This window comes from Cupressus sempervirens, chromosome 4 (assembly GCF_028749045.1).
Source record: "Cupressus sempervirens isolate cs-2001-9-10 chromosome 4, ASM2874904v1, whole genome shotgun sequence".
In the NCBI taxonomy this organism is placed as follows: Eukaryota; Viridiplantae; Streptophyta; class Pinopsida; order Cupressales; family Cupressaceae; genus Cupressus; species Cupressus sempervirens.
Window position 1 is genome coordinate 251,501,673 of NC_143121.1, and position 13,772 is coordinate 251,515,444.

Here is a 13,772-nt window from a genome sequence, read left to right on the forward strand (position 1 = left end):
TTATTTAGATTGGTTTTCAAAGAACTAATGATAATAGTAGCTTGCACATCAAGGAAGGACTAGATAATAAGATTTTTTTGGCATAAATATTTGTAGATGATACTTTGTTCATAGGAAATGACGATATTTGTAAAGAATTTTTAGAACAAATGAACAAGGAATTTGAAATGTCAATGTTTGGTGAGATCAAATTCTTCATTGGTCTTCAAATTCCTCAAAGTAAGAATGGCATCTACATCACTCAATCTAAATACATCAAGGAGATACTAAAAAAGTTTGGTATGGAAGACTGCAAACAAGTTGGAACTCCTATGTGTACTAGATTGAAACTTACCAAGGATGATGAATCAAAGGAAGTGGATCAGACATTGTATAGATCAATGATTGAAAAGTTGTAGTATGTAGTGCACACAAGACTAGACATTTCCTTTACCATAGGAATTGTAGCAAGATTCTTAGCAAAACCAAAAGAGAATTACATGATGGCAATCAAAAGGATCATGATATATTTAAAAGGAACTAAAGATTATGGATTATGGTATAGATTTGGAGAAAATCTGGATTTAAAAGTGTTCACTAATGTAGATTGGGTAGGGAATATTGATGATAGAAAGAGTACAAGTGTAGGAGCTTTCTTTCTTGGAAAAAGGTTGGTTTCTTGGACAAGTAAAAAGAAAAACTGTACATCCCAATCCACAACAAAGGCTAAATATGTTGTAGCAGTAGTAAACTGCTCAAACATTGTGTGGTTCAAATAGTTATTAGAAGGTATGAAGCAAGAAATTAAGGAACCTGTTGTTATGTTTTGTGACAATATAAGTGCAATTAACATATCCAAGAATCTAGTGATGTATTCCAAAACCAAGCATATTGCTATAAAGTATCACTTTGTTAGAGAATTGGTACAAGAAAAGGAAATCAAATTGGAATATGTCCATAGAAAGAAACAAATTGATGACATGTTCAAAATGCCTTTACCTAAGGATGCATTCTTGTATCTAAGAGGTAAGTTATGGATCATTCCCCTATCTGAAGCTCACTAAAATACAATTTTAGCGATGCATCAACAGGAACAGAATTGAAGATCTATTAGTTGATGTAGCAAAGTAATGAAGAAATTGCATATGAATTAGTACATAAGGTACAATTCTATTCATTTGATTTGTGTTTTCTTTGGCATGTGTTTTCAAAGAGGGAGATTTTACTATCATATCTTTCTGAAATTTGCAAGAAAAAGAGAATATATGTAAGAGGGAGATTATTGTATGAAATGTAAAAAGTTGAAACATTCTATAAGTAAAGACATGTTTTCAAATTTTATTCTACTATGACATGTTTTATTGCCATCAATGCCAAAGAGGGAGATTTTTGGATACAACTATTCAATTGTGTGTTGTCTTTGATGTTATACAAATGTCATATCAGTTATTAGTCAGAGTCTATCGAGCTCAGATGGTCAAGAAGGCAAGAGATAGAGTCTACTAAGCTTAGAAGGTTAGCAAAGAAGGTTTACAATGCCTACCGACAATTCTCAAGCTTTACCATGTACAAGCAGTTGTTATTGAGCTTCCAAGGTTAAGTAAGGAAATTTAGTAACTGCCGAGCTTACTCGATCATAAAAAAAAAATATGGTAGAAAATAGTTCCTACCAAGCTCACATGAACACTGAAGGAAATTCAATTCTTACCGAGTTCCCTCAGTAGCCAAATGATTTCATAGAAATTGTAGTGTTAACCAAGTTGAGATGGTTAACTAAGGAAATTATTTCTAGAGCAGTGTTTATCAAGTAGGGTCAGCCAATGAAGGATTTCATTATTTTGAAAAATAAAGTTTATTTGTTTAATGTAATATCCATAGCCGACTGATGTATGGTTTATTGGTAAATGTAACTTGTGAATGAGCCAACTTGATAATTTGAATGGTATATATAAGAGGTCAAGTTGTGAATTCTAAATGTGTGATGGATTTTATGTAATGTGAATAAGAAAGAGGACTGATTATTGTGAGAGTAAATTTGGAAGGATGATCAGAGATCAATAAGGAGCAGTAAAGCTATATTTGATCGACAAGGATCTAATAGTGTAGAATAGAAATCTATAATCAAAAAATTTAGTTGCATCTTATTTAGGTTAATTCATTGTTACTTTCTAACCATTGTAGTAGTGATTTCAAAATCTCTTAATAGAGTTGGTTTAACAACCATTTTGTAAATCCTCTATCAAGCTGACATTTCAGTTGATTTTTCCTAAAGACCTCTAGCAAGGCCACTTTTATCAGGCTGATTAAATCCTCTAATAGGGTCACACCTAATACTGTGTATTGTAACCTTTAATAAGGTTGGATCCTAACAGGGCTCACTTCAGAAGAGTGAAAATTGGTAGCTAGTTACTTGGTGGTTTTTCCCATATTGGGTTTCCATGTTAAATCTGGTGTCTCTTGTGTTGATGTTATTTACTTTTTCATGCATGTAAATAATTATGAATGCTTGAATATTAATCACAAGTTAATCTACCAAGTTACAAAATTTTTATAGTGTTTATTGAGTATCAATAGTAACTAGTTATTTAAGACATCTAAGGGATCTATGGATTTGTTTTTTTGGTAACTGATTCAACCCCCCCCCCCCCCCCCCCCCGCCCCCCCTCCTCCCTCCCCCCCCCCCCCCCCTCAGTTACTTCATCTATAATTCTAATAGTTAGCTACATGTTTGAAGTAAAAAATACACAAGAACAAGTTAAAAACATGTTTTTGGGACATTTTTAATGTTGACAATGTAAAGTTGCTATCCAAAGATATAATAGGCCTTAGAAAGTTATTAGTTTTTGGGTTTGGTATCAGGATGGGTGGGAAAAAGTTACAATAGATTTTGAAATTTTTTTCTCCAAGGCATTTCAAGAAACTACATAATTTTTAGGTCACCAGTTTTGTGCACATCATGATCTTGCACATACCCCTCCACTAGCTTCTACATGTGGCCTAGTGTGAATCAATACTAATTTTATGTCCTCTGGAGGGCTTCTGCTAGAAATGATTTTCACTGATGTGGAAGTCAATTAAGGGGTTTCTATTAAACAAATATGTTTTACATACACCACTCCTCGATTTATTGAGACCCAAAACACAAGGGTCCCTCATTGTCCATGTCAGCCCCATTTCTTTTATCTATGACCTCAAACATCATATCAGTTCCTCAGTATTAGAGATAAAAGTTTTTGATTTTGTGACTTTGCCTTCACTTTCATGGTGGATCATTTATTTATTCATCAAACCTTCTAAGCCCCATGAAGGTGATTATAGGAAAGGTTTTATAATCTATATAAACTTTTTACATCCCTTAATATATGACTACCACTTGGTTAGTAGTGGGTATCTAGATAATCTGACAATGTGTATTCCCCTCATTCACATGGCTATCATAGGACCTATGTAGATATGTTGACTGGGACAATGTGAGAGGCCACCATTTTAAATGGTTTATTTCTTGTTACTTTTTCCACTGATGGATCCTAGTTCCACATTGCATCATATCAAATATATGGTATCGCAACTTTGTTATGGTAAAGGCTACAAATTTCATAATTCTAAAATCTATGCAACAATACTTGTTAATATTACCATGGTCACCATGAATAGTATTTGGGTAAATTGAACTCCATTTTTTTTAATACCTCAATGCTAAAGAGTTGTCTGAATAGTAATTGAAAATTTGAGAGAGGATTTCAAATAATAACTTATTGTTCAAAATACATGTGAATCCAGAAACTTAATAGTCATTGACTTCTCATATTCTCTATTAAATAATTAAGGAAGTTGATTTCCATGTCTTCTATGTGATGCCTTTATCCATCTGCTAAGAAAAATTCTATATTTTCTTTGTTACATTTATAGTTGGCTCTAATCCCATGTTAAATTCCTAGGATCATTGCAAATGTACTAAGCACTATATGTTTGGTATGTGTCTTCCAAATAACAATAATCTCTTATTTATTGATAATAAAACATGAAGAGACATGTACCTTCATGGGAAATGTCTATTCATAAATAATATAATTAATATAATAATAAATTTAATCATATTCATATATATATATATATATATATATATATATATATATATATATATATATATATTACTCCCATCTAACAATATACTTATATCACATATAATTATATAAAGTTTGATTTGACATAATCTATCAAACATCACCACATATAACAGTACTAGGCATTTTATTTTTATTCTAATAATGTTAGATGAATCTCTATATGCTCTATTATTAAATTTATTTAGTGCCTCCCAATTCACAAATATATGGTTTAGAGTTAGTTTAAAAAGTAAAGATTGGAGAACATGTATTATTTTTCTTGTACTTCACTTAATTCATTTTTTAAAGTAACATATTTCCTATGAGTTTTAAATTACATCGAAACTAAATGTGTGACACTTCTGAGATTCATAAAAGGAATATCTTAGCATGCAAAATTTAAAATCAAGCTAGGAATCACTCATAAGTCATCATTAGCATAAATGATGCATAATAAATTATCTTTAAGGTAGAGAAGAAACTTTCAATTCAAACAGATATAGTGTTGTTTGCAAAGAAATTTATAGATCAGTAATGATCTAGAAAATAGACATTAGAATATTGCCTTATGAAGAGACATTGTTGTCAATAGTAAGATTTCTACTTCTAGATTTTTTTGTGGGGAATTGAATATAGGCCTCCACAATGAAACCCAATAAATGAAACAAATTATCATTATCAATGTTGAATTAGAAGCTTCAGTTTAATTTTTATAAATTTGATTATAATTTTTGTTGATTTTACTTCTTATGAAAAAGTGTTGATGCTATTTGAAAATCTTCTATTGCAAAAGTATACTCTTCACTTTGTTATTTAGTCTATAAGTTTAAATCCTTTATTTAGATTACATAGCACTAGTACATTTTTGGTTTTTTTTTTTTGAACTAATTTTTTTATGAAAAGCCAATTGGGATTGTCAAAATTTTGATGGCACTTAAGTTTATAGTCAAAATTTTGATGTTGTTGAGGAAGCCGTGATGAATCCTCCACTAGCCTCCCTTTCCATTTGACTACATACTCCTCATATGTTATTCTCCTTGTGCTTCTTCCCAGATGACTGCCCAATATCTCCTCAATCTGATGTGTAGCTGAAGTAGATGCTAGAAAACTCCATTGTGCTTCTGCAACTTCATCTCCATCACCTCCCTCATAATATTTTGACAAATCTAAAATGTTAAAAAATGGAAAAATATTTAGTTCAATAGGAAAATCCACCTCATAAGAATTTCAAGAATCATTATTTTCCACCATATTCCATGGTCCAAACTTTTTCAATTTCATCTTATTATATGTACCTACTAGAAATTACTCCTTCATCATATGAACCATGACTTCATCACTAGTCTAAAATTCCTTGTGACTCCTTTAAAATACAACTTAGTCTTATATTGTGTATACATATTTGTAAGGTTATTCATCACCTCCTCATAGATATTCTTCAAATGTTCAACAAAATCTTTTGCTTCAACACTACATATTTCTCCTTTATCTAATAGCCTCAATTAAGAAGAATTTCTAGGACTATGCCCATATACAATCTAGAATGGTGATTTAACAATACTCCCATTGACAAAATTATTGTACATAAATTCTACCTATGGTAAAATTAGATCTGAACCTTTTGGTTTATTGCCAACCAAAAAGCTTAGCCAATTCCCTAAACTCTGGTTCATAACTTATGTTTGTCCATTAGTTTGTGGACGATATAATTAACTAAACTTCAAATTTGTCTTCAATTTCTTCCACAAAGTATGTTAGAAATATCCAACAAATATGGTATCTCAATTAGAAGCTATACTCTTTGGAAGACCATGTAGTCTCACCACTTGTTTGAAAAAAAACTCCACCACATGAATAACATCACTTGTCTTCTTATAGGGAATGAAAGGTGTCATTTTTGTAAATCTATCAACCACCAAAAATATGGAACCATGCCCTCACTATGTCCTTCATAAACAAAGAATGAAATATATGCTAACATCTTCTCATGGCTTCTCAAGAACAAATAATGGATGATATACAACCCCATATTTTTATTTACTCCTTTTTCCATGTGACATACTCCACAACACTACACAAATTTCTTCACATCTTTTTGTAACTATGGCCAATAGTAATTATTAGCAACCAAAACAATGGTTTTATCTCCAATAAAGTGTGTAGCCAATCCTCCACTATGCCTCTCCTATATGAGATTCTCTGTTATGGAACTTTTGGGAATACAAAATTAACTTACCTTGAACAACATACCACTCTGGATTATGACATTGAGCCAGTTTGTCATGTCAAGTGTAACATATATTGTACAATTTTTCCAAGCCTCACCAAATTCATAATCCTTCAGATACAAATTCTTAAGTTCCTTGAACCTAACCACCTCAATCTACATTCATGTCAAAAAAATGCATCTTCTACTAAGAGCATCTACAACTCTATTATAATTTCTATTCTTTTATTTCATAACAAATGTATAACTCTGCAAAAAATCAACCCACTTCAAATGCCTCTTATTCAATTTTCCTTGACTATTTAAATATTGTAAATCTTAATGATCAACATACAAAAAAATCTTTAGGAAGAAGATAGTTTTTGTACTTCCTTAATGCTTAACTATAATATAAAATTCCTTATCATAAATAGAATACTTTCTTTTGGTATCATTTAATTTCTCACCAAAACAAGCAACAAGTCTACCATCTTGGCTCAAAATAGCTCCTATTGTAGTACTAATAGTATCACAATTTAGTTGAAACACTTATTAAAATATGGAAGTGCTAAAATAGGATGCTCAATAGAATTCTATTTTAATAGATTAAAAATATTATATCCACTTAAATTATTTCCTATCTCCTCTTATTGTTTCAGTCGAAGGACCACAAATAGTGTGAAAACCTCTATTAACATTTTTATAAAAACTAGCCAGTCCATGAATTTTTTTTTACCTCTATTCGAATCCTTGGAGTAGACCATTCAAGCATAACCTTTACTTTATGAGGGTCTATTTTTAGACCTTCAGCTAATACTACAAATCACAAGTATATCAACTCTTTCACAAAATTATACTTCTTTAAATTTATCATAAAAATTTCCTCCCTCAACATGTCAAACACCTTATGAATGTGCATAAAATTCTCCTTCAATGTCTTACTAAATATCAAAATATCATCTAGGTAAACAATGACATTTTTACCTAGAAAATCCTCCAATACCTCATCCATGAGCCCCATGAAAGTAATCATTGCATTGGTGAGCCCAAACATGACTAACCCTTCAAATAGTATATAATATCTATTGACATATCAGTCAAGTTTGTTATTAGTGACAACACTTATTTAGATTTTGTATGGCTATCGAGCTCATTGAATAGTCGACAAGAGTTTTCCATGTATTTCAGTAGCCACTAAGCATTATAGTTCAACTTGAGCATTCTAGTGCTTACTAAGTGAATTTAGCTAGTATGAAGTCTAACAGTTCAACCTAAGCATTCCAATGGTTACCAAGCTTTGCAGTTTCTACTGAGCTAGCAATTGATGTAAAGTGAAGCCAATGTTAACTAATCTATATGGAGATTAATGTTTACCAAGTGCAATCATGGCAAACAAGTAATTTAGTTTATATTGGGTTACATGATATCTACTGAGTCACCAATATAGACTGAGTTCAAGATTACATTGTAGTGTATAGTACGGACCAAGCTTCTACTTCTATCAATTGCATGATGATGCTGAGTAATGACAGTGGATGTTGAGTATCAGAACTTCACCAAATCAATCTTTAGAACTCGAGTATCTACATATGGGCCAACTTTGTAATACTGGTGTTAAATTATATGATGGCCAACTTTTTAATTATGTAAATTGGATTGATATATACGTAATGTATTGTATAATATACAAGTGTGATGATAATGTGAAAAAGAAGCATGCAAATGTGAATCAACAGTAGACAAAGTGTATTATAAGGCCATATCAATAAAGGAGAAACAAAAGAAAAATTAATCACATAAAAGTGATCAGTACTTCAAGGAATCTATATCAGCAATTTAGTTTTAAATCAAATATCTACTACTTCATTCTAATAGGTGAAAATAGTTGAAATCCTTTAACAAGGCAGACTTAACAATCTTTTCTCAAATCTCTTTATCTAGTGCATACTTCATTACATGTTTGTAAAATGTCTAACAAGGTGGACCTAGTAGTCCTAATTGCTCCTATTTGGCCAACTTTATGCTGCAATATTGAAGTTTTGTAGGTATCATCCCCACCCTAGTTTTATTTTCTATTTGGAAGGTTTCTAGGTCACCAAATCATTCTGTTCAAGTGTTATGAATGTTTAATGTTTCTCATGCATGCAAGTAGATTAGATTTGATGAACTAAATGGTAATTGGATTATTACAATTAAGATATAAATTTGATAAAGTTTTTGAGGTTACTGATTCACCCCTCCCCTCTCAATAACATAGCTAGTCTTCAATATTTCCAACAATTGGTATCAGAGCTTTGTGGTTCTTAGGAGAAATTTTAAAAGCTTGAGAAAAGATCAAGAATATGGAGATATTTAGACTTGATAAGGAAATTGACAATGAAAATTTGGATCTAGAAATGGCCATTGGACAACTCATGAAAGCTAAAGAGAACCTTTCCCAATCTTTGAAAAGAAGGAAGGAACTTGTAAATCAAATGAATGATCATTAGTACATTGAAGAAAGAATTGAAGACTTTTTCCCTTCAAGAAGTTTAGATGAAATGATGCAATCAAAGAACTCTTAGAGAAGAATGGTTCCCTACAAGAAGAAGTAAAAAAGTTTAAAAGAGAACAAGAAATTCAATCAATAAGGTTATGTGAAATCTTGGAATAAAGGAACAAGATGAAAGAAGAAATGGATAGAAGAAGCAATGAGATACAAAACCAATCCCTTCAACATGCAGATCTCATGGATCAAATCTCCAATGCAAATGAGGAAATTATGAGCCAAAGATAGTTCAATGAAAGATTAAGAAATGATCTAAATTTGGAAAGACAAATCAATGAAAGAATAAGAAATGAGTTGAGATCTGAAAAGCAAACAAGTGAAAGAATGAAAATTGACCTAAAGACTAAAAATTAAATCAATGAAAGAATGATGAAATCCCAAGCAGACATGAATCAATTAAATCAACTGAATGAGAAGAATCTCTATAGACAAAAAGGTAAAGCAAGAATTGGATACAATGAAGAAGGTGAATCCTCTAAACAAGGTGCTCAAAGGAATCAAAGACCTACTTGAAATCACTATGGTAACATAGGTCATACATCAAATAAATGTTGGAGTAATGGTAAAGAAAAATTCAATGGTAAATGCTATAATTGTAATCAGCATGGTCACAGGGCTAATGAATGCAAAGAGAAACCAAAATTTGAGGGCAAGTGTCACAAAAGAAAGAAACAAGGTCACATGGCATTTGAATGCAAATCTAAGTCATTCAATCCAATAGAACAAATTGTGAAAGAAATATATAGTTGGGACTAAAACACTTGGTGTAGATGTCATTACTGTGGAGAATATGGACACATTGGAATGAACTATGTTAAACATCACACAAGGAAGAGAGATACCACCTGTTGGTCTGACTTTTTCTGCAGTAAAAAATTCTTCAGTTAAACCATAGAAAAGTCAGAAGTTCTATGTCTAAGTGAAGTATAAGGTTTTGGATAAACCATCTATAAGAAATATTCGCCATGTAAGCCTTACATTCATCTCTTTTTATAAATGGTCGGGCGCGAAAATTTTCAAAATTCAAAAGAAGCGAATATGCTTCCGTATTCCTTTTCCTCTCTCCCGGGTTACCTTTCTTACTGTTTGTCCCAACCGTCAGATCCAATTAGATCTACCGCTGACGTTATCTCGCTATTGAAAGTTGCATGCTCATTAAGTATAGCGAGATAGTGAGTGTCGAGTTTTTTTCTTTTAAGCGGTGGGACCATGAAGTGAAGGTGCGGCGATCGGAGATTTGCTTATTAATTACTTTATTGTGCAGGTACACTTTGCAATTCGCCATAAAAAGGGGAAGAAGGACCCACTAGAATATTTGACATCAGAGCCGGAATGTTGATTTTTTCGGAAGTTCCGCCACTTCGCTATCGGAAAATTCAGGCACTTCACCGTTAGCGAAGTAGCGAGGCCACGTGAAAATCTTAAAATGATGACATTGCATCTTGCTTGTATCATAATTACACCAGGTGGCATGACCTGTCATGAATACTGTTGTCAGAATCAGTTTTAATTAACGGAAGTAATTACTGGGTACCCCCTTGCTTTTTCCGGCACAGAATCCTTTTAAGTGCCGAAGCTCGCTACTTCGCTATCGGAAAGTTGAGATGCTTCACCATTAGCGTGTTAGCGAGGCCCCGTAAAATGGTAAAAGATCGGCAAGATCTATGATGACATGTAATGACAGGTGACTGATAAAATTTGACATGTGCTAGCTATGCAGAGATCCGATTCTCATTAATGCTTACCTGACTAAATGTACAAGAAATCTGGAACATAAGCTTAAAGTGAATCAATGGAGCTCGCTATCTCGTTATGATGAGTTGCAAGGAAGATAATTACAGTGACATAGCGAGATGGGCCCACCGCCTTCTTTCTTAAGAAGCCCTGTAGCGTATCTTTCGATCATTTCTTGATTCGATCAACGGTTGTCGTCGCCTCGTTATGGCAAGGTGCTTGTTCTTTATGCATAACGAAGTAGCGACATGCTGACACGTGTTCTTTGTCGTCAGTGGGTTTAAAGGTAAGCACCATCAAAAGAAAGAATTATGTACGTGGCAAGTTCTCATTGGGTAATATGACTGACATGGCAAGTGTAACTCCTAGTTGTTCTCTTTGTACCGCATGATCGTAGGATCTTTGAAGATCAAAGGCGTAGTTTTAAATTAAAAATGTAATGCCACTCTCTATATTAATTAGACAAGAAAGCATCGTCCGTGAGAAAAAACAGAGTATAATACAGAGAGATTGCATCAGTTTCATTTCACGTGAAAAAAGATTTGAAGCCATTCTTGTGCAGAAGCTATTACTGAAAGAAAAGCGTGCCAAGGTTGATAAGAAATTGTCAAGTTATCTGTTCGCTGAAATTTTGCAGGACTTCAAAGGAAAATTGAGACAGAATTCAAGTAAGTAAAACTACCATCGTCTTTGTGAGCTTTTAAGTTTTAAAGAGGATAGCCCAAGATGCCTCCTAAGAAGGGATTTACAGGAGCAGTAAACTACCTGGATAGAAATGTGCATGATGATTTGCTTGAATTACTTCCTGAGTCCACTGTAGAAACGGTGCAAGTTAAGAGGTTAACCTCACTCAATCCTAGGCTTAGGGTAGCTGATGGATTGTATGATAAGGGTAATTGGGTCCGGGATGCTCAAACTGCTCAGACTGGTTTGAGTTTATTCAAGAAATGGTTTGCAGAGAGAAAGTTATATGCCCCTCATGCCAACATTTGGAATTTTGATCTTGGGAAGCTTGTTGTTCCCAGCGTGTTTATGGATTTTGACCTGCTTGAAGCCATAGCAAAAAACTATGACCAAGCCACTAAGGTAGTGAGGAGAATAGATGGTGAGGCTTTAGTTACCATCAGTCCCGAGGAGATTAGGAAGGTATTCAGTCTGGGACCCCTCACCATGTATCATGTGCCCATTAATCTGACAGATTTAGAAAAGGAATATATATCCAAGAGGGATGTAGTTAGACAGGGTGCATTGAAAGCCCACATAGGCCGAATTGGAGGCCTCCCAACCATAACATCATCTTCTAAAGAGCCCTTCAAGAAATCATGTTTTAATGCCAGGGAAGTCGAGATATATAGGACCCTGTGCAAAGTCTTCGGAGAGGGCGAAGAAGATTTTATTCCGGTGAGCTTCATGTATATGATCACCCAAATCTCTTCTTTTGGCGTGGAAATAATTTTTGATTTTGCATCCTACTTGGCAAATGAGATCCATCATGGATTGGTGGGGATTGCACAGGGCAAGGTGGAAAAGGTTTGGGGTCAGTATTCCTTACTGATGCATATGTTTCTTTTTAAAGGGGCCACTTATTTTGGTAAAGAAATGGTTTTAAATAGAGAACAAGAAGGGGAAGCACTACCAGTCCAGTTATGGAGTGCAGACATGACCTGGGAAGCAGAAAATGCTAGCTTCGTTAGATTTGATAGGCACTTTGCCTCCAAACTAAGGTGCCTCTTATTGAGTGATAATCCCAGAATCCCTAAGGCATTAATGCACCTTATCAGGCCTATGGACAAAACCCACAATCTAAAGGTTTCACATAATTGGGGAGATATTATCCCATATTCAGTCTCAACGGTCATCAGGGTCTATGGTTTCAAAGGAACACCCCATGTGTTACCCTATCAGGTACCCTTGAAGGTAGGGATAGCTGAATTTTTGTGGCAGTTGGGAGGAGTGGAGGAAGCCTTTTTGCACAAAAGGGGGACAGGATCAATTTTTCCTACTTGTACTATAGCCCACCAATTTGTGATAACTAAAGAAGGGTGGGCCTTTCTCCATAAATTTTTGGATCAATACAAAATGGCAGTGTCTCACTCTTGTTTTTGTGATACAGAAGGTTTCTTTAACTCTGCCCTTAGATTGAGAATCAAGCTGCGTCCAGTTCAGCATGAATTCTATTTTCCAGAAGATGTAATAAGAAATGAATATTCTCTCCATGAGCAAGAAATAAAGAAAGAAAAATGGAGAGTCTATTCAAAAGTTTTGGAATTCATTAATTGTTTTGATAAAAATTTCAGTCCTCTTAGTAATGCTGCGAACAATGCAGATAAAGTACATAAGCTCATGAGTAATTTCTCTGAGATAATGGAGGCAATGAATGAGAAGAAACAGCATTTTATTAATTCTTTTCTAGATAAAGCCAGAGAAATTATGAGAAAATTGGGTTTCACTCCCAACATTGGAGTAGGTCCACTGGTGGTATGGAAGAAAACAGGGTATACTATTGTCCGACAGCAGGTGCCCGTTGTGCATAAAGAAAAACAGATTGTTGGATCCACCAGCACTGTCCTAGAAGAAAGACCCCCTGAACCTTCCCCCAAAAGAAGAAGAATAATAAGGGAGGAAGAATCCCCTGATGAAAGTGGCTCACCTTCTCAAACCCCAATAAGAGTTGAGGAAGAACAACTCACCAGTGAGCAATTCGAACAAATGGGGTCACAAGGAGAAATTTTTGTTACACAAGCAGAGATTGATGAAGGCAACCCTCAGGAACCCCCTGTACCAAGTTCTGAATTAACTACAGCAGATTTCAGAGGAAGGGAATTGGACCCTGTTTTGGAACAAGCCAGTCAGCATTTTTTGTCTGATAACAATTTTGTAAGATCTAGGGCTTTCCATCAGTTTGCGTGGAGAGTAAACATGCACATTTTTGAGCAAAGGTGCAATAATATGAGAGCAGAACATCCAAAAATGGATGAGGCCTCCATTCAAAATCTAATAAAAGAACAAATGGTTCAAGAGTTCCAAAATATAACCCCTGATGAGGGAAGACAGATGGTAAAAAATGCTAATGTTTTATTATTGCCCAATTGGGACATTGCTGACGCATTAGTTTTTAATTCTGTTTCAAATAATTTAGGGCTCCAGGATCCAAATAAAGAGGAATTCTTGGGTACAGCATTCAGCAATGATCAAGCTA